This window comes from Dermacentor albipictus, chromosome 1 (assembly GCF_038994185.2).
Source record: "Dermacentor albipictus isolate Rhodes 1998 colony chromosome 1, USDA_Dalb.pri_finalv2, whole genome shotgun sequence".
In the NCBI taxonomy this organism is placed as follows: domain Eukaryota; kingdom Metazoa; phylum Arthropoda; class Arachnida; order Ixodida; family Ixodidae; genus Dermacentor; species Dermacentor albipictus.
Window position 1 is genome coordinate 266604773 of NC_091821.1, and position 26336 is coordinate 266631108.

Consider the following 26336-nt stretch of genomic DNA (forward strand, 5'->3'; position numbering starts at 1 on the left):
AGTGGCGTTCACTGTACGTATTCGGTAAAGAGCAGTTTGTCTCTAAACGATTCGGTGCTTTCAGTTTGCCTAAGATTATTAAATCGACAGTCAAAAACTTCCCTCGTTTTGAGAGTACCTACATAAATGTCCAGGAAGGCTGCCGCGTGGTGTTTTTATTGAGCGCCGTAAGCGAAACCTATGAGGAGCGCGTCGCGTGATCCTTCACACTGCGCAAGGGAGGCGCTTCCGACAGATGGCGACTCCGTAACTCCTCGCCCCCAATATGCTACACGAATGCAATCAGCTCAGTATTGTTCACTGTCCTCTTGAGGAACTTCGCATTTTATAGCATTCTACTGGTTGGCGCATACTCGGCGTCTGCGACGATCGCGGTTCAATCTCGCGTGCGCAGGGGAGGACAGCGGGGAGGCAGCGCGGGAGGGAGGGGGGCGGTGTTCTCTTTCGGCAGCAACTGCGTACTTCGTGCGAGCCAATCATGAAGGGCAACATAATCGAGAATGAAAATCTTTATAAAATATGGCTCCACGTACAATTGGTGCGACCGAAAGGAGATTTTGTAACGATCCACTTCATTGTGCAGTTGGCGCAAACAAAAATTTTTTGTAACGATGCACTTCATTGTTCAGTCACTCGTCGACCATATTTTTTTAAAAAACAATTTACCTATAATCCCAGACGCAATTACTCGACACTCGACCTACGCATATATATATATATATATATATATATATATATATATATATATATATATATATATATATATATATATATATATATATATATATATAGGCGACGCATTAAGACATGACAAGTGCTTCGAAAGTGCGCCGTTTCTTCGCCGGAGTACAATAAATCAGTTGTTCGTTGCCGTCATACTATCGTTGCCAAGCCACCATCGTTGTGCCGTTGCCTTGCAACATCCGACACACGCACACGTTCGCACTGCACGTGCTTCGCGGGTTCGTGAAGCAAATGCGGAAGAAAGTGTGCAAGGAGAACTCGGCGAATACCACATGTTTAGCTTACCGTGCCACAGTTGCTCGGTCACTGTGAGCTTGGGTGGCGAGTAGGTGTGGGTACACTGTTCCACGAGTGTTGTTTTCGCCCTCCGCATGCGGACTACGAAGCATGCGCATGCGCAACATTGCATTCCCGTAGAGAGCGGCATCGAGTGGTTGTGTCACGCGTGTGTGGCTGTAATGAGCCACAGGTAATGTTTCGGTCAGATGCAGGGTTTACGAGTCGTAAAAAAAACAGACGCAAAGCTAAAACTGGGAGACAAAGCCAGGCGGATATTGGGTACTATATGGGGGGAGGGGGTACAGTATTTTGCACTCGAAAGTGTGCGAACAGGATGATGAATTTTAGATTTTGCGTACGCAAAGATAAGGGTCGCAAACCGCCAGGCTTACAAAAAGAAAAAAAAAGAAACGCGGAAAGATCCAGAAAAGAACCCCGAAGCTGTACAAAAGAACGCAAACCGGGCGTGGCGCTTTGCGTACGCAAAAACGAACACTCCCCCATTAGGTACTCGACATACGGGGCGATTATTTTAAAGTTCTCCGGAATTTTTAGAAATGACCTGTTGCAGATAACAATTACAATGATGATGTATGGGGTTTATTGGCGCAAGGGCCAGGTTTGGCCAAAGAGCGCCATGTCTGCTAATGGATTTGCAGTGTACTTATGATTACTATGAAGTTGTTGTGACATGGCTGTAAAGGGGCCTTAAAATTTACGCACTAAAGTGCGTAAAATCTGTATGATAAAATTATGGCGATGACGTATGACTTGTACTATGAACATTTAATGCATTTAAAAAGAATGATACGATAGGTAAAATATAGCAGATTATAAGAAATGCTAGAGCACTACTGCCTCCTTAGGGCCCTTGAAACACAAGGCCTGGAGGCATGTGCTATGCAAAACAATGATCGCAGTGGCATCCTCTGCGGAGAGGAGGCGCTACGAACGCATTGGACTAATAACATGTAAGACCACATCTCTGATGAAACCTAGGACTGTGTCTGTATTAAAAAGTGGTTCTGGACCAAGAAGCATTGCAGGATGAAGAGGAATGTGCTGTCGGTATGCTAATGAAAAATGTCTCTTTCTCTCAGATTCGGCTTCCCGACACTCCAGGAGGACGTGGAGTACGGTCAGCCTCTCCCCGCATCTACCACAGGTTGGAGGCTCACTTCCCGTGAGTAGAAAATTATGGGTGCCAAACGTGTGTCCTATTCTGAGACGACAGAATAGGACATCTGTTCGGCGCGATTTTGTAGTAGAGGGCCAGAATCCTAACTGTGGTTTTATCAGGTGGAGCTTATTATCCGTTTCCACGTCCCACATGCGTTGCCAGTGGTCTCGCAATCTTCTTCGCAAGAAAGGTCTCGGATCTGTGACAGGCACCGCAGCGGTAGGGTTAACGGCTTGCGATGCTATAGACGTGGCCATCTCGTCCACCAGAACGTTGCCCTCGATGCTCCTATGGCTAGGCACCCAGCATATAATGATATGCTGGTTAGATATGTACGCTTTACACAAGACGTTGTACATTTCGTTAAGTACTGAATTTTTGTGTCTATAGAGTGACATCAAGGCCTTCATGACGCTCAGAGAGTCTGTATATATCGCTGATTTTTGAAGTTTTGATTTTCTTATATGATTTACAGAAGACAACACTGCGTAGGCCTCGGCCGTGAAGATACTTGTTTCCGGATGTAGTACACCAGATTCTGAGAAGGATGGGCCGAAGGCAGCATAACACACCCCGGCATTTGGCTTTGAAGCGTCTGTGTAGAACTCTGCGCAGGAGTGCTTGTGCTGGAGTTCTAGGAAATGGGTTCGTATTTCGATCTCTGGTGCGTGCTTTGTTACTTCTAAAAAGGATATGTCACATTCTACGACCTGCCACTCCCAAGGCGGTAACAACTTGGTTGGATGCATTAGGCTGAGCTCGAGGAGTGGGACACGCATTTCATTACTAAGCTCCCTCACAGGAAGCGAGAAAGGCTGTCTTACAGAGGGACGGTTATGGAAAAATGTAGCACATGTCATATCGTTAACAGTGTTAAAACATGGATGTTGATGATTGGAGTGTACTTTTAGGAAATATGTAAGGCTGATGTAGGTTCTCTGTAGATGGAGGGACCATTCATTTGATTCCGCGTATAAGCTTTCAATCGGGCTTGTTCTGAAAGCGCCACTGGCTAAACGGATACCTAGATGGTGGACAGGATCTAGGATCTTTAGTGCGCCCGGAGCGGCAGAGTTATATACGACGGCACCATAGTCCAATCGTGATCGAATTAGGCTCTTATAGACATTCATCAGACACCTCCTGTCGCTACCCCATGCTGAGTGGGATAGAATTTTAAGCAAGTTCATTGTCCTTAGACATTTTTCTTTAAGATATTTGATGTGCTGTAAAAAAGTGAGCTTGGAGTCAAGTATAATACCTAAAAATTTGTGTTCTTTGTTGATAGGTATTTGATGTCCACCCAGTTGAACACAAGGATCTGGAACCAGGTCTCTCTTTCTAGTAAAAAGAACACAAGAGCTTTTGTGGCGATTGATTTTAAACCCGTTTTCGTCTGCCCACTTGGAAGCCTTGTTCAAGCCCTGCTGTACCTGTCTCTCACATACTGTGAGGTTGCAGGATTTGAAGCCTATTTGTATATCGTCTACGTATACGGAATAAAAAATGGCCGGTGGCAGTGAAGCACGTAGTGTGTTCATCTTAACGATAAAGAGAGTGCAGCTGAGCACGCCTCCCTGGGGTACACCAGTTTCCTGCGTAAAGGGACGTGACAGTGCGTTACCGACTTTTACTCGGAAGGTACGATTTGACAAATAGCTCTCAATTGTGTTCAGCATATTTCCACGGATGCCAATTTCCCACAGGTCTCGCAAGATCCCGTAACGCCATGCCCTGTCATATGCCTTCTCCATATCGAGGAATATCGATAGGAAAAACTGTTTATGTATAAATGCATCGCGGATATTTCCTTCAATGCGCACAAGGTGATCGGTAGTCGACCGCCCTTCTCGGAAGCCACACTGATAGAGATCGAGCCTATTGTTGAGCTCAAGGAAATGTATAAGTCGGCGATTTATCATTTTTTCAAAAAGCTTACACAGACAATTTGTCAGAGCTATCGGACGGTAACTTGCCGCCAAGGAGGGGTCTTTCCCTGCTTCAGGACAGGAACCACAATCGCCTCTTTCCATGTAGATGGGAGGTATCCCGCAGCCCACAGAGTGTTGAAAAGTGTAAGTAGTGTAACTTGTGTGTCAGTATGTAAGTTTCTGATCATGTCATACATCACTCTCTCAGGTTCCGGTGCGGTGCTATTGCATGTGTTCAAGGCAGCTCTCAACTCGGCAATACTGAAAGGCTGGTTATAGGGTTCATTCTGCCTGGATTTTCTAATTAGTGGCTTACATTCTTCTGTTTGTTTATATTTGAGGAAGGACTGAGAATAATGGGTTGAGCTCGACACGCTCTCAAAGTGCTCCCCAAGTGAGTCTGCCTGATCTTGCAGGGTATCGCCTTGTGTGTTTACCAGAGGGAGTGATTGTGCTTGTCGCCCTATTATCCTAATAACCCTGTTCCAGGCTTTGACCTCATCTGTATAGGAGCTGATACCGGATAAAAACTTCTGCCAACTCTCTCTTCTGGCCTGTCGGCGGGTTCGCCTGCCTTGGGATGTTACTTTTTTAAAATTGATAAGATTCTCCGCAGTGGGGGAGGCGCGTAGCAACCCCCACGCTTTGTTTTGTTTCTTACGAGCGATCCTACAATCGTCGTTCCACCACGGGACACGCCGTTCGCATGCCAATCCATTTACTTGTGATATACATTTAGTTGCGGCATCTATTATGAAGGCTGTAAAATATTGCACGGCAGCATCAATTCCTAACGAGGACATGTCATCCCATGATATACTAGTTAAGTATCGGAATTTCTCCCAGTCTGCTGTTTCAGTCTTCCACCTAGGAGCCTGTGGCGGATATTCATCTTCTTTAAGTGTTCTTAATAGTACGGGGAAGTGGTCGCTTCCGTAAGGATCGTTCGTAACTTCCCATTCTAGTTCAGGCAGTATGGACGGAGAAACTATGCTCAGATCTACTGAAGAAAAGGTTCTGTTTGCTAGGAAGTAATACGTGGGTTCCTTCTTATTCAGCAAGCACGCACCTGAGGAAAGAAGGAACTGTTCAACAAGACGACTTCGCGCGTCTGTACGAGAGTCGCCCCACAGGGAGCTGTGCGCATTGAAATCGCCCAGAACAACATACGGTTCCGGCAATTGATCTATATAGGATTGAAATTCATGTTTCGTTAATTTGTAATGTGGGGGTATGTAAAGAGAGCTAATGGTGATGAGTTTGTTTAGGAGAACAGCTCAAACCGCCACTGCTTCGAGAGGCGTTTGTAGCTGTAAAAGTTGGCACGCAATGCTCTTATGGATAACAATGGCGACACCGCCCGATGATGCGACAGCATCATCGCGATCTTTGCGAAAAGTTATGTACTGTCGGAGAAAGTTTGTGTGTTTGGATTTTAAGTGTGTTTCCTGTAAACACAGCACTTTTGGATTGTGTTGGTGGATGATTTCCTGCACATCATCAAGGTTTCTAAGAAGACCTCTGACGTTCCATTGTATGATTTGTGTATCCATATTTAGAGTAAGTTGGTGCTGTGTGTACGGAAACGGAAAGATGCCTTAAGATTACAGAGCTCTTTCGAGGCCCTGTAATCGGGGTTTTGCTCTTTCTGAAGCGTTCGAGTGAACCTCGCCGCTCCTTAGGCGCTTGGTGCGCCTTGAGGGTAGGTGTAGTGTCCATTGCCTCGTGTGAGGCGCCGGACACGTGCTCCTGTGAGCGAGAAGTTACTAGAGAGGGTGCCGCCTTGGAGGGCAAGACCCCTGCACCCACCAGCCCGGAGGTCGATGGGTCTCCCTGAGGGATTTGGCTGCGCCGGCTGTTGCCAGCGCAGGAAGGGGCCGGGGAGGCCGGGGCAGCCTCGGCTGCGCCAACCTTCGGGGTCGATGATCCCTCATTCAGGTTTGACAGAGCAGCGCTAGCTGCAACCGCCGCGGGGGTAGATGGCGTAGCTGCCGACTCACTGCCTGTGGGTCGGACAGCCGCCGGAGGCCGTTGTGACGCTGCCCCCTGACGCACCACTTCGGCGAAGCTTTTCTTTGGCAAGTATGCTACCCGCCTGCGTGCCTCTTTGAATGATATGTTTTCCTTTACTTTGATTGTGACTATGTCTTTCTCTTTTATCCAGGACGGGCACGACCGCGAGTATGCGGCGTGCTCGCCTTCACAGTTTACACAATGGAGTGTTCACGCAAGCTTCAGAAGTATGTTCGTGTGCACTGCACTTCGCACAAGCTTGACGTCCTCGGCAGCTCTGCGAACTGTGGCCGAAGCGTTGGCATTTGAAACATCTAAGCGGATTTGGCACATACGGTCTAACACGGAGCTTGATGTACCCGGCCTCTACAGACTCGGGCAGAATACTTGAGCCGAAAGTCAATATAAGGTGTTTGGTCTTGATTTCTTTGCTGTCACGCCTGGTCTTAATTCTTTTAACATTGATAACGTTCTGGTCACTGAAGCCCTCCAAGAGTTCATCCTCAGTGAGCTCCAGCAAGTCGTCGTCCGAGACAACACTGCAGCTTGTGTTCATGGTACGGTGCGGGGTTACTGTTACTTGGGTCTCCCCAAATGACACAAGTTTCGGCAGCTTCTCATACTGCTTCTGATTTTGGAGCTCCAAAAGGAGATCACCACTTGACATTCTCGACACCTTATAACCTGTACCGAAACCTTCGGTCAAAGACTTGGAAACAAGGAACGGTGAAATGGATCGCACTAGTTTGTCTGGCTTTTCTGAGTGAATCACGTTGAATCGAGGAAAGTTGTGGACTTGTCGTCCGAAAAATTGAAAGAGATCTTCGGTGCGCCCTCGTTTCTGAGGGCGATCAGTAGGTTTGGGGAAAGAAGTTTCCATGAAAATGTATAAAAATTCGGCAACAGCGCCGACCGCCCACCACGGAGCCCAACGAGGGGACGCGGCAGAGCTTGCATGCAAGTCTGCACGACGCCAGCCGTACGCCGCCACTATAACCAAATATGGTGTACCCAAGATTGGATAGCCACACAGGGTTAACCCTTGCCGCCAAGAAGAAGGAAGTGAATAGAAGAGAAGAGGAGACAGGAAAGGTGGAAAGTAAGGGAAAGACGAAGTTTGTAGGAAGAGAGAGACAGGAAAAGGCGACTGCCGATTTCCTCCAGGTGGGTCAGTCTGGAGGTGCCGTCTATGTTATGCCGAGGCCGAAGAAGTGTGTTGCCTCCGCCGGGGGGCCTTAAAGGTCCAAACACCCAGCATAGGCTCAACCCCTAGGATCCCCTTTTCCCCAGACACGGCTAGGCCGCGCACGGCTACACGCGGAAGGGTCCAACCCCCATGTGCTCGGGTACGTGGTGTCGCAACACACCAAACGCCTGCTTGCGCAGACGCCCCTGCGGGGAGATAACAATTATAGTCCCTGAACTGGATTGTTGTTCACGAACTGGATTGATTGTTCACGAGAAATCGAAACACATATTCAATAATTAAAACATCACTAGTTCTTAATTACTTCACAACACATATCTTGCAATTTACGAACTATTAGCCGGTGAACTTGCAAGGCGTATCCACTTGGAATGAATTTCCAGAGTGAAGCCAGTTTGTAGATATGCGCCATCGAGCTTGCCGTAAAAGTGCACCATTGTTCCACTTGCTTTTTCAACAAAACGCTCTTTTATGCATTAAAGCATACAGTTTACTGGAACACCCATGTATTTCGTCCTACACTTAGGGAAATTCTATCTCGAAACTGGTGTCATCTTGGAGATTCATTTCCAGCGTATGGATCTTCTAAGCTCACCGGCTACAATTAGCAAATTGCAATATCTGCTGTAATCTGTAGTTCATCAAAGTAATTTGTGAGCTTTGTTAATTAGTTGGATATTTGTTTCGATTTCTCGCGCTAGTAACGTGCGCCTCGTCGAATAATCCAGCTCAAGGAAAAAAATTGTGCTGTCTAAAAATTCCGGAAAACAAAAATGATCAACCCGTATAGGCAGTCACAAACTTTATAGTGAACAGGGGAGCACGTATCCCATGGTAAATGCACAGCACACTGGCGAGCAGCTAGCGCGCTCGGGGTGCCCGTGGTGCACAAACACACCTACACTAAAACACGTCACATGGGATTGCCCCAAGAGGCCTCCGCACATAGACAGCCCCATAATACACCAACACCCACTAATGAGGAATAGGCAGTGGAAGGCATGGCTTGTGGACGAGGGTCGGGGGAGCCGATTGGCTTTTCTGGACCAAGCCCAGCGAGCCGCTCGTGCCAGTGGGGCCCTGGAACAGGGTCCCTAACCACCGTGCCTTACTTTAATTATTTTCAATAAAGTTTTTACTTACTCGTAGTTTGCAGGTTTAGCGGGTGCACTCTCTGATCGCATTCGCGCATTGTCTGCCAAAGTCTACAGCCAGACCTTAATGCGCGTGCGAATGAGACCGTATGCACCGTCATTTCCAGATTCCATGCGGTGATGGCGGTAGCAGACGGCGCGGGAGCGCAACTAGGGAGTGCCTCAGCTAAATCTACAAACCACGAGACTGTGCTAGCTGCCCGTTTACGTTAACCTCAACATTTTGTGGGGTATTCTGGAATGAGAAGGCATATAGGCAACGACTGTATCTAGCTTTTGAGGGAGATTTACCTAGAAAGTGCCGTTTGCGTTGAATGAGAATGGCTGAGGAGCGAGGAGAAAGTTGATATCTCCGAAGGACTAAGACAAAGGCACCCTGTATCCCCACTGTTTATGATGTAATGGTAAGATTGAAAAGGGCGCTAGAAGGGATCATCATCATCAGCCTAACACTCCGAAGGTTAGTTCTTGTAGTAAAACATAAATACCCAAGAAAGTGGATGAGAAAATGGCGCCGCGGTTGCTCAATCGGTAGAGCGTACGTCACACGCGTAATGCAAGACGTGGGGTCGTTCCCCACCTGCGGTAAGATGTTTTTTTCATCCACTTTCATTTCCATTGTATTATCATTTCTTTAATTTAGTTAGTAAGTACAAGTAATTTCCTCCTGTGTTCTCCTTGGTGTTACTGTTCATTGGCGTCTTATGATATATGATTACTAAAAATCGGGCCCTCCGGTTAACCCCCTTGCTTCTAGTTCATATATACATCACTCATTTGATCAACCAATGGCTCTCAGTCCCCAGCAACTGCGGAGCACCTGACCATTGTGGCGGTCAGATCTGTAACGCTGCAGAGGGTGCTAAGGATCTCTTGACCCGGACAGGCCGCCAATGGAAACTGACCCTTGCAACCTTTAACACCCGAACTCTGTCGAGTGAGGCTAGCTTAGCAGGACTCTTTGAGAAACTATCAGACATTGTTTGGGATATCATTGGGCTTAGTGAGATTAGAAGAACTGGTGAGGCTTGTACAGTGCTGACCAATGGCCATGTCCTCTGCTATACATGTCTCCCAGATAAGAAGCAATATGGAGTAGGATTCCTTATCCATAAGCACATAGCGGGCAGCATTTACAAATTATACAGCATTAATGAGAGGGCAGCAGTAGTCGTAAGCAAACTTAATAAGAGGTATAGAGGTATTAAAGGTAGTACAAGCCTACGCTCCAACATCTAGTCATGATGATGATGAAGTAGATCAGTTTTATGAAGATGTTGAATGAGCGAAGAGAAAAGTGCAAACTCAGTATACTGTAGTAATGGGCGACTTCAATACAAAAGTGGGGGAAAAGCAGACTAGTGAACGAGCAATTGGCAACTACGGCATCAATACTAGGAACGCTAAAGGCTGGTAGAATTCGCGAAAAGGAATAAGCTGCGAATAATGAACAACTTCTTCAGGAAGCGTAGCAACAGAAAACGGACCTGGACAAGCCCTAACGGTGAAACAAGAAATGAAATAAATATCATACTTTCTGCCGATCCCAGCATAATGAAGGATGTTGAAGTGTTAGGTAAAGTGCAGTGATCATAGGTTGGTGAGGTCTAGGATTCACTTCAATTTGAAGAGAGAAAGAGTAAAATTAGGAAGAAACAGGCCAACCCAGACGCAGTAAGGAAAATCAGACCAATTCAGGCTGCTACTTGCAAATAAATATGCAGCCTTACAACAGTGAGATAAAGATGACATACAGGTAATGAATGAAACCGTAACTAGGCTGGCTTCAGAGGGAGCAATTGAAGGTGGAGGTAAGGCATCAAGGCAACCAGTAGGCAAGCTCTCCCAAGTAACAAAGGACCTAATAAAGAAACGACAAAAAATGAAAGTGTCCAACTCAAGAGATAAGATAGAATTCGTGGAACTGTCAAAACTGATCAACAAGGAGAAAATAAGGGATATTCAAAATTATAACGTGAGAAAGACTGCGGCAGTTGTAAAAAATAGACGCAGCATGAAATCAGTGACAAGGAAACTTGCCACGGCACAAACCAAGATGTATTCACTTAAAGATAAGCAGGGTAGTATCATCAGTAATCTCGAATGTATAGTAAGAGCAGCGGAAGAATTTTATACTGACCTGTACAGTACCCAGAGGAGCCACGATACCTCCATTCGAAGCAGTAATAAACATATTGCGGATTCTTCTATAACTAGCGATGAAGTTAGAAGGGCCTTGCAAGACATGAAACGGGGTAAAGCGGCAGGAGAAGATGGAATAACAGTCGATTTAATCAAAGACGGAAGAGACATAATGCTAGGAAAACTGGCGGATCTCTATACGAAGTGTCTACTGACTTCAAGGGTACCAGAAAAATGGAAGAATGCCAACATTATACTAATCCACAAAAAGAGAGACGTTAAAGAATTTAAAAATTATAGGTCTATTAGCTTACGCCCAGTATTATATTTATACATGCATATTGCGTGTTTCTTGTGGACGATGCACGCGGGCGCCCCGACGAAGACGACGAACGCTCCCTGGCTCTCGAGCTGTCAGCTGAACTGGCCAGCGTTGCATTATCCTTTGTAAATATCATTTGTAAATAGTCTGCAGTTGTTAATTCTTCGTTCGAGTAACATTTTGGTGGAGGGTGCCGTTGCCCGTCCTCGCGACGGAGCTCCGCAGCGGCCGCACCGTCCTGCTTTCCGCCATGGCTCCCGGTGACACCTCGTCTCCTTCTACTCCTGCAACCCCGCCAACAACGTACGTTACTGTTACCAACCCCCGCGACCCTCGCATATTCTCCGGCAAGATAATGTCGACGTTGAGGACTGGCTCAACCTGTATGAGCGTGTTAGCCAAAACAACCACTGGGACCCTACCATTATGCTATCGAATGTCCTGTTCTGCTTGGGCGGAACTCCTCGTGTCTGGTTCCGGACACACGATGGCGACATCTCTAGCTGGGATGCTTTCAAGAAGCTCAGCGACCTCTTTGGCAATCACACCGGTAGGCAGCTGGCTGCTAAAAAGAGCTTGCTACCCGAGTTCAGTCTTCTACTAAATCGTATGTCTCGTACATACAAGACGTGCTCGCGCTTTCCCGGAAAGTGGACGACCAAATGGTTGAGGTTGACAAAGTCGGCCACGTACTCAAATGGATCGCGGATGACGCGTTCAACTTGTTGGTATTCAACAATGTGTCCACCATCGACGTCATTGTCAAGGAATGCCGCCGCTTTGAGCTCGCCAAAAGCCGCCGCGTCATTCCACACCTCTCCCGGCTCCCTAATATTAACATGGCTGCGACGTCGTCTTGCGTCGACCTGACCGCTTCACCACCCCTAAATGAGCACGTCACACGTATTGTTCGCCGCGAGCTCGAGGCTACAAGTCCTGCGCCGCTCCATCCAACGCCCACTTGACCCCAGCTTTGACCAACCGGCCCCAGCGATCTCTCTCATTCAGGCAGTGGTGCGGAAAGAATTTGCCAACCTCGATTTTCCTGCTTGCCTGCTCCATCTCCCGACCTGACGCCCGACCAGTGCCGACAGCTCCGCCTCACAGTGATCTGTATTCCCTTCCCAGATACCGCAACCCTACCGAGTGGAGAACTCCGGACGATAAGCCCATTTGCTTACGTTGCCTCTGCATTGGCCACGTCGCTCGCCACTGCCACGCCTCCTGGACGTCGCCGTATTTGAGCTCCTTTTCCCCGTCTCCTCGGCCATATGCCGACCCGCGCCGTTATTCGCCTCGCCGTATGCCTCCTACCTCAGGCGCATCCGTCGATGACAGTCTTCCTGCTCACTCGCCGTCACCTCAGCGCCGTCGGTCCCCGTCGACCCAGCCACGCCGCTATTCGTCACCGCCCAATTATGGACCCTCCCGGACGGAAAACTAGACTATGCAGCTCCTAGGGGTAGTGCTGCATTATCTTCGTCGTGTCGAAATCCTCCACTGACGCTCCCAACGAACCAGAACTTACTTGATCACGTCGGTGGTGCCCCTTTGACGGCGTTAATAGATACTGGAGACCAGGTGCCCATAAGGAGTTTTAACCTCCGTTGTCAACTGACGAAGGTTCTCACGCCGCCATCGGCCACTCGAGCCGTGCGCGTGGCCGATGGTAGCACTGTTGAAGTCACTGGAATGTGTACTTCGCGTATCAGTATCGCCGACCGCCACGTTCCTGTTCTTTTTACAGGGCTGACTAATTGTCCCCATGACCTAATCCTCGGACTCGACTTTCTTACGGCGCATTCAGCTTTGATCGACGGTTCTACCGGTACCCTTTACCTCGAACTTCCTCTATACTCGCGCATATTCGTGCCGAACTGCCGATTAACTTTAGTGCGACCGCCTTCGTCCGCCTGCCGCCTAAAGCCTTGACCTTTCGTCGATTTTCTATCATCTTTTCCTGTACCCGATGGTGATTACGTCGCCACACCTGTTCCTGATGTACTTTTGATGCACAATATCACTGTGCCCCATTCCGTCGTCACCGTCGCCGATAACCGCACATGCCTCCCCGTCGTCAATTTTGGCCTGACAATTGAAGTAATACCCCAAGGCATATCGGTTGCAACGCTGCGTGCTATAGAAGATGACCATGTCACGACGTTTTCCGTAGACGTCTGCTCAGATTCTTCACCATGTTCACAGGAAGCTATTTGCCCTGACGCAACATTTCGTCCCATGATTGCTGCGCACCTATTGCCTGAACAAGCAGCAGCTCTGTGTCGCCTTTTGGTTTCCTACCACGACATCTTCGACCTCAACAATCGCCAATTGGGCCATGTTTCAACTGTTACGCATCACATAAATACTGGTGATGCCAGTCTTATTCATCCCCTGCCATATCGAGTTTCTGTTTCAGAGCGCAAGGTTAATCAAGACGAAGTGAAGAAGATGCTTGCCAAAGGTATTGTTGAACCTTCGTCGAGACCTTGGGCGTCGCCCGTAGTACTTGTTAAAAAGAAAGATGTCACATGGCGTTTCTGTGTAGATTATCGTCATCTAATACGCATTACCATCTAATAAGCATTTCTATGGATGAAAAGGATCAAGAGAAGACCGCATTCGTCATCCCTGATGGCCTATATCAATTCAAAGTTATGCTATTCGGTGTATGCAACGCTCCAGCAGCGTTCGAAGTATTATGGACTCTTTAATTCAATGGTTCAAATGGTCAACATGCATCTGCTACCTAGACGACGTTCTCGTATTTTCACCTACAGTTGAGACACACCTTGAGCGCTTATCAGCTGTTGTCTTCCGCGAGGATGGGCTGCAACTAAATTCATCGAAGTGTCACTTCGGTCGTAGGCAGATTACAGTACTGGGCCACCTCGTCAACGCTTCCGGTATTCAACAGACCCAGAGAAAATTCGTGCTGTCACGTCTTTTCCTGTACCTCAGTCTGTCAAAGACGTCCGAAGTTTTGTAGGACTCTGCTCCTACTTCCGTCGCTCGTTAATGACTTCGCAGCAATTGCCCGATCGCTTACCGATCTTCTGAAGAAGGACCTGCCGTTTACGTGGGGCCCCACTCAAACTGCCGCGTTTGCCCAGCTCATCAGCATACTCACCACACCACCTATACTGGCCTACTTTGACCCATCCTCTCCTACAGAGGTCCGTACCGATGCCAGTGGTCACGGTGTCGGAGCCGTCTTATCCCAGCGCCAACAGGGTCAAGATCGTGTTATCGCCTACGCTAGCCGCCTCCTCACAGCAGCGGAGCGCAACTATTCGATTACAGATCCTGAATGCCTGACTCTCGTCTGGGCGGTTTCCAAATTCCGCCCGTACTTGTACGGCACGCACTTCTCTGTAATCACGGACCACCACGCGCTCTGCTGGCTTTTTCTCACTCAAGGATGCTATCGGCCGGCTTGGTCGCTGGACTCTTGGCTGCAAGAATATTCCTATGCAGTCGTGTACAAGTCGGGACGATTCCATCAAGATGCAGCCTGTTTATCACGCTATCCAGTGGACGAACCACCCGCCGACCCTGACCCCGGTGTCGACGCTTGCGTTTTCTCCGTTTTTCAGCTGCTACACGTTGCCGACGGGCAACGCGGTGATGCCACCTTGCGCGCCATCATTGATGGCTTGGAATCTTCGTCATCTGATTCGTCCCTTCACCTGTTTTTTCTCGGAGATGGTGTATTATACCGGCACAATGTACGCCCCGATGGTCCTGCCCTACTCCTCGTCATTCCTAAGCACCTCCGGTCAGCTGTTCTCCAAAAGCTTCACGATTTACCAACGGCAGGTCACCTTGGCGTCTCCCACACCTACGACCGGATTCGCCGACGCTTCTTTTGGCCAGGCCTAGCCCGCTCCATCCGGAAATACGTAGCGGCGTGTGAGAAATGCCAGCGCCGAAAAACACCATCGATGCGGCCTGCCGGGTGCGTTCAGCCGCTCGACATTCCTTCGGAGCCGTTCTTTCGCGTTGGCCTGGACTTACTTGGCCCTTTCCCTCTGTCCACGTCTGGCAACAAGTGGGTTGCTGTGGCGACAGATTACGCCACACGCTACGCCATCACCAGAGCCCTTCCAACGAGCTGCGCCGCAGGTGTCGCCGATTTTCTTTTACGTGACGTGATTCTGCTGCATGGCGCTCCACACCAACTGCTCACTGACCGTGGTCGGACATTTCTTTCTAAAGTCATCGCCGAGATCCTGCAGACCTGCTCAACCAAGCACAAGCTGACTGCGTCTTACCATCCACAGACTAATGGTCTCACGGAGCGTCTGAATGGTACCCTAACAGACATGCTTGCAAAGCATGTCTCGTCTGACCATCCTGATTGGGACCTTGCCCTACCCTATGTCACTTTTGCCTATAATTCTTCGCCTCACGACACTGCCGGTTATTCCCCGTTCTTCCTGTTGTTCGGCGGAGAATCCACATTGCCTCTGGACGCATCACTTCCATCCGCCGCAACAGAGACCAGCGAGTATGCACTTGACGCCATCACCAGGGCAGCCCAGGCATGCGAAATTGCCCACTGTTAGGGTTGGCGTGTGACACCACGTGGCGACAGGAATTTCGCCCGACCTTCGCCCAGGATTCGTCGAAAAGAGGATTGACTTCTCCTGCGAGGGTCAACGTCAGTCAGCTTGCGCACAAAGGGCCTTCTCCCAGGATTCGTCGAAAAGAGGGCTGACTTCTCCTGCGAAGGCCAACGTCAGTCAGCTTGCGCACAAAGGGCCTTCTCCCAGGATTCGTCGAAAAGAGGGCTGACTTCTCCTGCGAGGGCCAACGTCAGTCAGCTTGCGCACAAAGGGCCTTCTCCCAGGATTCGTCGAAAAGAGGGCTGACTTCTCCTGCGAAGGCCAACGTCAGTCAGCTTGCGCACAAAGGGTCTTCTCCCAGGATTCGTCGAAAAGAGGGCTGACTTCTCCTGCGAGGGCCAACGTCAGTCAGCTTGCGCACAAAGGGCCTTCTCCCAGGATTCGTCGAAAAGAGGGCTGACTTTTCCTGCGAGGGTCAACGTCAGTCAGCTTGCGCACAAAGGGCCTTCTACCAGGATTCGTCGAAATGAGGGTTGACTTCTCCTTTCCTTGCTCGGTAATGCAGGAGGAGGGGCCCTTTTTCTGTGCCTGTCACGTGACATCGACGGAAGCAAGATCCCGCCCACACTTGTAGAGAGCCTATTTAAGGGGCTCCGAAATGTACTTTGATATACTTCATGCTTTTCTTATTTTCTTTCAACTACCTTTGAATAAACAGTGCAAGTTTCGCACTAGCAAATCGTCTCGCCCTTGCTCGGTCGCCATGGTCTACCGGATGCCTGCAGCCCGCCGACAACGCCACGCTACCCAATAAGTAATGTCGGTCGAGCTTCGATAGGCAGGCGCCGCTACTTCTCGGCAGCAGTACGGTACGCTACCCGGGAGTGCGCAATAAACTGGTTGCTAGCGGTGGGATCGCCTCCAAACGCAACAAACTGGTTGCTAGCGGTGGGATCGCCTCCAAACTTAACACCGCGTTCGCCTCTTGACCTCGCAAGAGAAGCAACGGCGCTTATACGATCGCCAACAGAGAGACGTCCACTTTTCGCCTGGATCTCTGGTACTCCTGTGGTCCCCTACTCGTCACGTTGGTCTGTCAGAAAAACTTCAGTTTCGGTACACAGGCCCATATCAAGTGCTGCGTGCCCCGACTCCAGTTACCTACGAGATCGCCCCAGTCAGCACCAGTGCCTCATCTGCCCCAAATTCCACTGACGTTGTGCATGTCGCACGCCTTAAACCATATTACTGTTCTGTTATCACCGATATTTAGACGCTCCGGGACGATGCTTCTGCCGCCGGGGGTAATGATACATGGATATTGCGTGTTTCTTGTGGCCGATGCACGCGGGCGCCCCGAAGACGACGAACGCTCCCTGGCTCTCGAGCTGACAGCTGAACTGGCCAGCAGGGGCGTAGCCAGGGGGGGGGGCTTATGGGGCTTCAGCCCCCCCCGAAATTTTTTCGTGCTGTCCACGCACCGCCGACCAAAGCGACCCCCGGCGCTGGAAATCACTCTGGATTTTGTCTAGAATGTCTTTTTGACGCTCGAAAAGACATTTAACCGCGAAGATTGTGAACTCGGGCTGGATTTCTGGCAACGCCCATACACTGGCAGTCACATAACGCCAAGCAGTCCCATCCGAGCACGTTTCAAGGGCGCTTTGATGGTGAGCGGGTGCGCCGCGACATCTCACTGAGGCCACGGAATCTATGGAGCGAATGGATATCAATTGCGAAACTTTATGGGTATAAATCTCACAATCTCTTGATGTGAAACGTGCATTGACATTTCCAAAGTTGTGCTTTAAATTTTCAATTGCGGAACTTTGTGGGTTTAATGTTGTTATAAACATTTGACGCCAAAGGTACATTGACTTTTCTAAAGTCTTACATCGGAACATACAACAAGACAAGCCAAATCAACACACTAGCAGACGAGTTGACAAAGCACGCAGCGAGGTCCAATGAGACGATGTGTTGGGGTGGTTCATTTGTGCCGTCATGTCACATAAAAAAATATTAACACTTTTTTAACCTACGCCAGAACAACCATGTCAAGACACTAAAGCCAGCCAAAGTAACTACGCTCTTATTTATTTTTTTTCTACTTTGACTTTTATTCGCCGAGAACACATTGAGCCTCTTCAATTTTTTTTTTGTTCTCGCTACCCTACCCGCGGGCTGCCAGAGCGAGCCAGAGCGCATATGTTTTTCTCGTATGGCCCCGACCACCGCGCGGTGCACTTCGGTGGGCGTTCGGTTTGCTCTGGCCGAGTGGATTTTCACCTGACAGAGTTTTGGAAGCTTTCTGGCTAGCAGACGAGAAAAAAAACAATGGTCGCTCGCCGCCATCACTGTGGGGACTCGAAGGATTGCACCGCGTTCCTTGAGCGCAACCTTTCCGGAAAGTCTTGTTTCGCCGGTGTAGGATACTAAGCAATATGCGTATGGTTCTCAGTGGGCCAATCGTCTCATGTTTTCTTCGGTATTAATTCTGTAGCCCCATTAGGTGCCCGATGTAGGCATTCGATTCTGGCCAACATACTTTCCTATGCGTTTTTTTTTCCATTTCGGTGCCTCCGCCCCACAGAAAAAAAATACATTGTTGCGGCGCAGCGAATTGTCGCATGGTGAAAGTTCGATTTTGATATTTCTTTTGCGGAACGTAATGGGTGACGGGACGCTTCAGTTGCCGGATACGTTTATTATATTATTGCGAAAGCAATTATATGGACCCTCCAGGCGCATTCCTGCCATCGCCCTCATGTTTCGTATAAAGTCCAAGGCTGATAAAATCGTGACCACGCGCTGCATGCTGTATGTGTGAGTGAAAGCGTAGGGGTGGAGGTGGAATGGCTGAGCCGACGATGGTGGCTCAGTCTTGTGTGCGCAAAGGAGAAAAGCGGGGAGCAAGCGCGCCGCCTTCCATCGCGCGCAATACATCGGGGGGAGTGGATGGAATGGGGGCGGAATCTAGGATTCTGTGAATCTATGAATGTGCAACATGTATATTTGCCTTGTTTGACGCATTACATACAGTTACTTTTTCTTACATACATAGACTCATTGGAGACTTATACGTATACTTAAATATCTTGTTGCGATGTTTTGTGTATACATGCAGTGAACTATGTTTCCGGTGACATTTTTTTGTCCTTTATCAAGCCGTATTTTCACATTTGTATATCCCATTGTATCTTTGGATTTCTAATGTACGAGGGCGAGTCAAATGAAAGTGCGCCCACCCTAACCTCGCAATAATGGTTCGGTTCATTATCTGCGAGGCATGCGCGTAGGAGAACGGCATGTCTCATTTACAAAAGTGACACGCAGGTGTGAAGATAAATGTTCTTTAATGCTCTCATACACTGGGTTGAATATGGTTGCGTCACATAATGGACACTTCAAAAGTTGAACAGCTCGGTGTCGCGAAGTTTTTGACAGCTAAAGGTGTTTCCGAAACAGAAATTAATCGCCGTATGGCTGCCGTTTACGTTGAACACGGCATTTCATTGACCACTGTGAAGCGTTGGAGCAAACGGTTGAAAGGACGTTGTAAAGACATTCCAAGACCGGGCCAAAACCATCGTGCAATCACCCCCCACACAATTTCAAAGGTTCATGAGCCGATGAAACAAGAACGGAGGATAAGCATCGATGAACTGGCAGACCGTCTGAACATCAGTCACGGTTCGGTTCACGCCTTAATTCATGAGCTTCTCGGTTATCGGCTCTTTGGTGCGCAATGGATCCCCAAGATTTTGATCCATAGCGAGAAGACGGAGAAGTTTCGCGCTGCCTTGACTCATCTGATCGGATATCACAATGAGGATGACGACTTCATGTTTTAATTGTGATCGGGGACGAACCTTGGTGCCACTACTACGAGCCTGAAACACGACGGCAAAGCTTACAGTGGAAACATTCGAATTTACCGCGCCCAAAGAACGCAAAGGCCATCATTTCCGCTGGAAAGGTGTTGTTGACTTTTCTTTCGGTCGTCAGGGTCTATTACTGAGAGAATTTGCTAAATCTTGAGAGGCTATCAATTGTTTCCGATATTGTGAAACGCCAGAACGGCAGTGTGTCGCAATCAAGAACGAACAACGTGGAAAATTGACGAATGGGGTCATCTTGTTCCACGACAATGCCTGTCCCCACGTCGCTTATGTGGTTAATACAAAACTGGCAAAGCTCAAGTGGAAAACGCTGCAGCATCCGCAATACAGCTCAGACCTGTCACCTTGCGACTTCTACATTTTGGGGCAACTGAAAAAACAGATCAAGGGAACCAGATACAGATTTTTGAAGCAGCAACCCAAGGAGTTTTATAAGACGGGAATGACGCGACTCGTTAGTCAATGGGACAAATGTCTAAATTCTCATGAAGACTACTTTTAAAAGAAGTACCCCGTTGTTGGCTCACATTCATTTGACTTGCCCTCGTATATCTTGCAGAATTCCTGCTTTTTATACGTGCCCTCTGTTGCGACTGATTTCGGTGCAATTACTCACGATACACGACCGGTGGCATCTGCTTCTGCGTAATACATTAAAACAAATTACAGCGTCATTGAGATTTTTCACTGGCCATCGCATATGTACAAGAATGTAAGCATGGTTCTTGAATGACAAAGTTTCATCAACATATTTGTCCTCAACTTGTCCAGTTCATTGCCTTTTAATTTTTCATATCAGTGGCATGCACTGCTTTCCTGGTTTCGGACTGATATAGTTCTAAAGTTCGTGTGATATTTTCTTTACTTAAATAGACAAAAATATGGAAGCATTGATATCAGTTATTTTGGGCAATATTTTTGGCACATACGAGTATATTCTTTTATGAAAAAATACATATTTTATTGCTTTGACTGTGCGTAGCGTTCAAGAATTCGTTTGCAGCATCTTTGGCAATGACAATGCAGTTATTATTCATGGATTTGATCCCTTGACAAATTGTTTAAGAGGAAGCTTTAGCTCGGGCCCAATCCGACGCGGCCTATTCGAATACTTGTAAAATGCAGAAACCCTTTTCTTAGATAATCCTGCGAATCGCTTTTATTGAAATTCGTTGCATTCGAGAGAGAAAGTTAAATCCTAGTTCTGTTGGAAACAAAACTTCGATTTAGGGCCTGAATGTTGTTTAAAATATTTTGAAAAATTCGAAAGCTTGAAAATATAGGAGCACGACGTTTACAAACTAATAGCTATGCATGAATAACAGACATTGCGGTTCTGTAAACGGCATCTATTATAACAGTCAAAGCGGACAAGTTTGCTATATCAATTTGTATCTTACGTGAATTGGTTACGTTGTGTACAAGGGTTCTGCACAAGCCGTATTTCCACAATACTAATTTTTTTTTGAGATTCATGTGTAACATATCCATTTTGTCCGCTGTAGATGTACTATTAGATGCAATTCACAGAATTGTGATATCATTTTTCATTGTTGAGTCACGGAGTTTTAAACTTGATAGTTTCGTTTTCAGAAAATTTTCGATTTGGCCAATTTTTAATAAATAATTGACCACCTAAACAAAAAATTTGACACCAGTAGTCACTAGAATTAAACTTTTGCTTTTAAATGCAACAACAAAATTTCTGGCTACGCCACTGGCCCCATGTATATATATATATATATATATATATATATATATATATATATATATATATATATATATATATATATATATATATATATACACACACCACATGGGGCCAGTGGCGTAGCCCCCCCCGAACAAAATTTCTGGCTACGCCACTGCTGGCCAGCGCTGCATTATCTTTTGTAAATGTACTTTGTAAATAGCCTCCAGTTGTTAATCCTTCGTTCGCGTAACAATATAAAATATTTACCAAAATAATCTCCAATAGAATTAGGGCAACACTTCACTTCAGTCAACCAAAGGAACAGGCTGGCTTTAGGAAAGGATATTGTACAATGAATCCCATCCATCTAATTAATCAGGTAATCGAGAAATCTGGAGAGTGCAATCAACCTCTCTACATGGCTTTCATAAATTACGAAAATGTATTTGATTCAGTAGAGATACCAGCAGTTATAGAGACATTATGTAATCAAGGAGTACAGGCAGCTTACTTAAATATCTTGGAAAATATCTACAGAGATTCCACAGCTACCTTAATTCTACACAAGAAAAGTAGGAATATAGCTATAAGCAAAGGGGTCAGACAAGGGGACACAATCTCTCCAATGCTATTCACTGCGTGCTTGAAGTATTCAAGCTATTAACTGCAAAGGCTTAGGAGTAAGGATCAACGGCGAATATCTCGGCAACCTTCGGTTTGCAGATGACATTGTGCTGTTCAGCAACACCGGGGACGAGTTACAACAAATAATTGAGGACCTTAACAGAGAGAGTTTAAGAATGGGGTTGAGATTAATATGCAGACGACAAAGATGCTGATCAATAGCCTGGCTAAGGACAAGAGTTCAGGATCACCAGTCAGCCTCTAGAGCTAGTCTGTGAAGAAATACGTTTACCTAGGTCAATTACTCACAGGGAACCCTGATCATGAGGAGGAAATTCACGGAAGAATAAAAGTGGGTTCCAGTGCTAGGGCAGACACTGTCAGACCCTGACTGGAAGCTTACCGCTATCATTGAAAAGGAAGGTGTACAATCAGGGCCTTTCACCGGTGATGACATAAGGGGCAGAAACTTGGAGACTGACAACGAAGCTTCAGAACAAGTTAAGGACCGCGTAAAGAGCGATGGAACCAAGAATGCTAGGCATCACGTTAAGGACAGAAAGAGAGCGGTTTGCATCAGAGACCAGACGGGTATAGCCGATATTCTAATTGGCATTAAGAAAAAAGAAATGGAGCTGGGCAGGTCATGTGATGCGTAGGTTACAGAATGGGTGGCAAGAGAAGGAAAGCACAGTCGAGGATGGCAGAAGACTAGGTGAGGCGATGAAATGGTAGATAAGGAAAAGTAATATCAGAAAAAATAATGAAGAGGTAGCGAGAGTGAACACACTCGCAGAGAATTGACCGCTGTTAAGATGTAGTTCGGGGAGCAGATTTAATTCTACGAGTCAGAGACGCCTCCGAGGGCACCTAGGAACGAACGGCAACAATCACCGCACACAAACATACAGGGTGTTTCAGCGAACGCTTTCAAAAATCTTTACACTAGCATGGCGCTCTTTGGCAATACCTGGCCCTTGCGCCATTAAACATCAAACATTCATTCAAAAAGCTTTAAAAGATGTCTGTGGAAGATATCACAATTCTAGTCCAAGAGCTGGTCTACTCGAAGCGGTGGACAATACTTCCACAAAAAATTGAGATACAAAATCGAATAATTAATATTGGAACGAATTTTCAAGATAAAACCAGCTTCGATATATAAATTCCCGAACTTTGTGGAGAAATGCATTGGCTTTTTAGTTAATTTGTTAAGAAAACATCGTTTCAAGCACTGACGCACACAAGTAACTGGAACGCCAATGCATTCCTCCTCACCTTTGACGAAGATAGGTCCTCCTATCGAAACGTTGGCCAGCCTGTCTGAGGCACTTTATCCCTGTTTACAAACTTTATACCTCAAAGTGCGGGAATTTATATCTCGAATCTAGTGTTGTCATAAGAATTCGTTTCAAGTGGATCCGCCTGGCGAAGTCTACTGCTAGAATTTGTAAATTTCAATATAGGTGATAAGATAATTAGCTAAAAAGTTAATGAGGGAATTCTTGCTGATTAGAAAATTTTGCATTTCAATTATTTTTTGCAAGTAGTGTCCGCCGCTTCGAGTAGACCGGCTCAAACTAAAATTGAGCTATCTGCCACAGGCAACCCTTAAAAATTTTGAAAGTGTTCGCTGAAACACCCTGTATATTCGAACATCCAAAATATAAGTACACGGGCACAGGGCATGGAGGCAAGCGAGATCATGCGTCCGTACATAGCGTTCAGAGCGACTAGCTCCGCGCACTCACAGTTTGGCTAGTGTTGCGTCGCTCGACGGGCTCTCGAAGACCCATGTTGGTCGGCTGGTTGGTGGGAGCGGAAGACGTGTCGATCAGAGGTCCCCTCATGCGTTTGCGCTCGACCGGGTCCTTCCGACAGCGGTTGGCCTTCCGAACGTTGACATTCGACCCAAGCCAATGCGTCTTCCTTGCTCCTCTTCTCAACTCCGTCTGCCTGCCGACAGGGTCTCTTCGCTTTCACTTGGCTGCCTGAGCCACGCATTTCTTGCCGATTAGCTGAGCGCTCTGTTGTTGACTTGCTTATTCGTCGGCGTTTTTATTCCTTGCTTTTTCTTCACTGCACGTGCGAGACCGGCCATCTCGCGCTTCCACGCTCGAGCGCGCGCACAACCACGCGCAAGGTTCGCTCCCGCGGGTGCGGCGTGACACTCGGTCCAGTTTATGGCGCCGACTCGGCAGGCGGGCCTAGCTGTTTCATCACACTTGCCCCCATCACAAGAAAGGTTTTATGGAAAACACTTCACGTTAATGCACTGATGCTTGCATCAGACGTCACACACATTTTTGAAAAGTACGGATTATTATTATTTTTTTGAAACACTGATGCACGTACTATCATGAGCAATATGAAAGGGAACACAGGAATGCGTGGCAAACAGCCTCGAAGCAGACTCGGAGCGATACGCGGATGGCGCTGTGAAAAACAAAGGGCGAAAGGAGGGCGCTCTTTCAATAGCTGTTGGCACTCCCACCACGCTGGCATTTCTACAAAGGAGCAGCTTACGTCATGGATCGTCCGACAGCCGATAAGACGGTAATCGTCGCCAGTGACTTACACCAATTCACTTTCTTTTCTTTCATTCTCTTTTTTTCTTCGTGCAACCGCTTGATAGTACCCTTCGAACAAGTTTGCCCTGTATTTCAAACCGATTCTTTATTTGAATCGACGCACGCGGTTGTCAGTGGCACCTCGAATAGCGGCGACGATTGAAACAATGACGACAGAGGAATAGAATAAAGAAAAATTAAAAAAAAGAACATTGATAAACTGTCTCTGGTGCGACTTTGTTGCATGAAGTTCGTTCAGAAAAATTCACGCCGCACACTGCAGTGGCCCACGCAGAGCAGTCAGCTCTGATTTTGTAGCCTCAAGATGCCTCGAGTGCCTCTTAAAGAGCGGGAAGATATTATAGAAATGTCTAAAAGAGGTTATGCCACTGGCGTAGCAACAGGGGGGGGGGGGGGGGCGTGGGCCCCAGTTGCAAGGGGCAAGTGGGGGGGGGGGTGTCATGTACGTCTGAAGACACCCGAAAATTGTCGATATCCCCGCCTTCCTCGACTACACCCGGGGGGGGGGGGGGGTGACAGAAGAGCTAAGGGCCCCGGGTGCCAGACGACCTAGCTACGCCACTGGGTTATACGCAGCGCAATATTGCTCTCGTGACAGGCCGCCCATTGAAAACGGTCAACCGGATTATCCAGGCTTACCGAGACGAAGGACGCATAAACGATGCTCCGCACCGCAGACGACGCCGATCAACAACGAACGACCAAGACCTTTGCATCGTGGCTGCCGTCAGCGACAAACCATTCCAAAGTGCAAAGGACGTTCGAGGTGCTCTTGGATTGGACAACTTGAGCGACAGCACGGTACGACGAAGGCTTAGAGAAGCAGCCTTCAATTTAAATCATGTAACCGTTGATTACATGCACACACCAACACTTTCACGGACGACTCTGCACTTGCACAGTGTATATATATATATATATATAGTTCGTCTGGGTAGCGTGGCGTTTTCCCATTGGTTGAGAGCATGACATTGTTCCCATTGTCCTTATCGGTACAACTGCGAATGTAAACTGTAGTGTTCTACGCAGATTTGTAAGTTGGCTTTCCTGCTGTGCGTTTTCGGCGCTCACGGACGAATCAGTGAGGCATAAAAAGCTTCGCTTTATTATAAAGCACACGGGCACAGGGCATGGGGGCAAACGAGATCAGGCGTCCCTACACAGCGTTCAGAGCGACTACCTCCGCGAACTTACAGTTTGGCCGGTGTTGCATCGCTCAACGGGCTCTCAAAGACTCAGGTTGGTCGGCTGGTTGGTGGGAGTGGGAGACGTGTCGATCAGAGGTCCCCTCGTGCGTTTGCGCTCGACCGGATCCTTTCGACAGCGGTTGGCCTCCCGAACGTTGACGTCCTACCCAAGCCAACACATCTTCCTTGCTCCTCTTCTCAGCTCCGCCTGCCTTGGCTGCCTGAGCCACGCATTTCTTGTCGATTCGCTGAGCGCTCTGTTGCACTTGCTTATTCGTCGGCGTTTTTATTCCTTGCTTTTTCTTCACTGCACGTGCGACACCGGCCATCTCGCGCTTCCACGCTCGAGCGCGCGCACAACCACGCGCAAGGTTCGCTCCCGTGGGTGCGGCGTGACACTCGGTCCAGTTTATGGCACCGACTCGGCAGGCGGGCCTAGCTGTTTCATTATCGCCAGTTTCTGTGGAAATGTCTTAGACCTTTGCCTGTAGAATGCTCAAGATGACTCTCTTTCTGACTTGTTCTGACTCGTTATGACTTGCGCTTCCCAATAAGTTTATATATATATATATATATATATACATGGGCTCTGTGGCTTTGCCACAACACAGTTGTCTAATCCGCACGTCTTCGCCATGCAGGTGTACTCGCCCTTGACCCTCAGCGCAGACTGGAAGGCCCCATCGTCAGCAACCACACTTAACGTGCCAACTATATATGAGCAGCGACGACCGTCCACCGCGCCTTGTGGGCTCGGTGGCTGTGCCACAACACAGTTGTCTTATCCACTCGTCTTCGC

General features: G+C 47.8%; 1 long non-coding RNA gene across 1 annotated transcript; it reads left to right on the top strand.

Annotated features, from left to right (window-relative positions):
* The first annotated feature begins 1826 nt into the window (after nucleotides 1–1826).
* LOC135915732 (uncharacterized) lies at nucleotides 1827–26336 on the top strand. The gene is made up of 3 exons (XR_010568728.1): nucleotides 1827–2206; nucleotides 2679–2848; nucleotides 26179–26336. It is a non-coding gene; the product is annotated as an uncharacterized lncRNA (long non-coding RNA).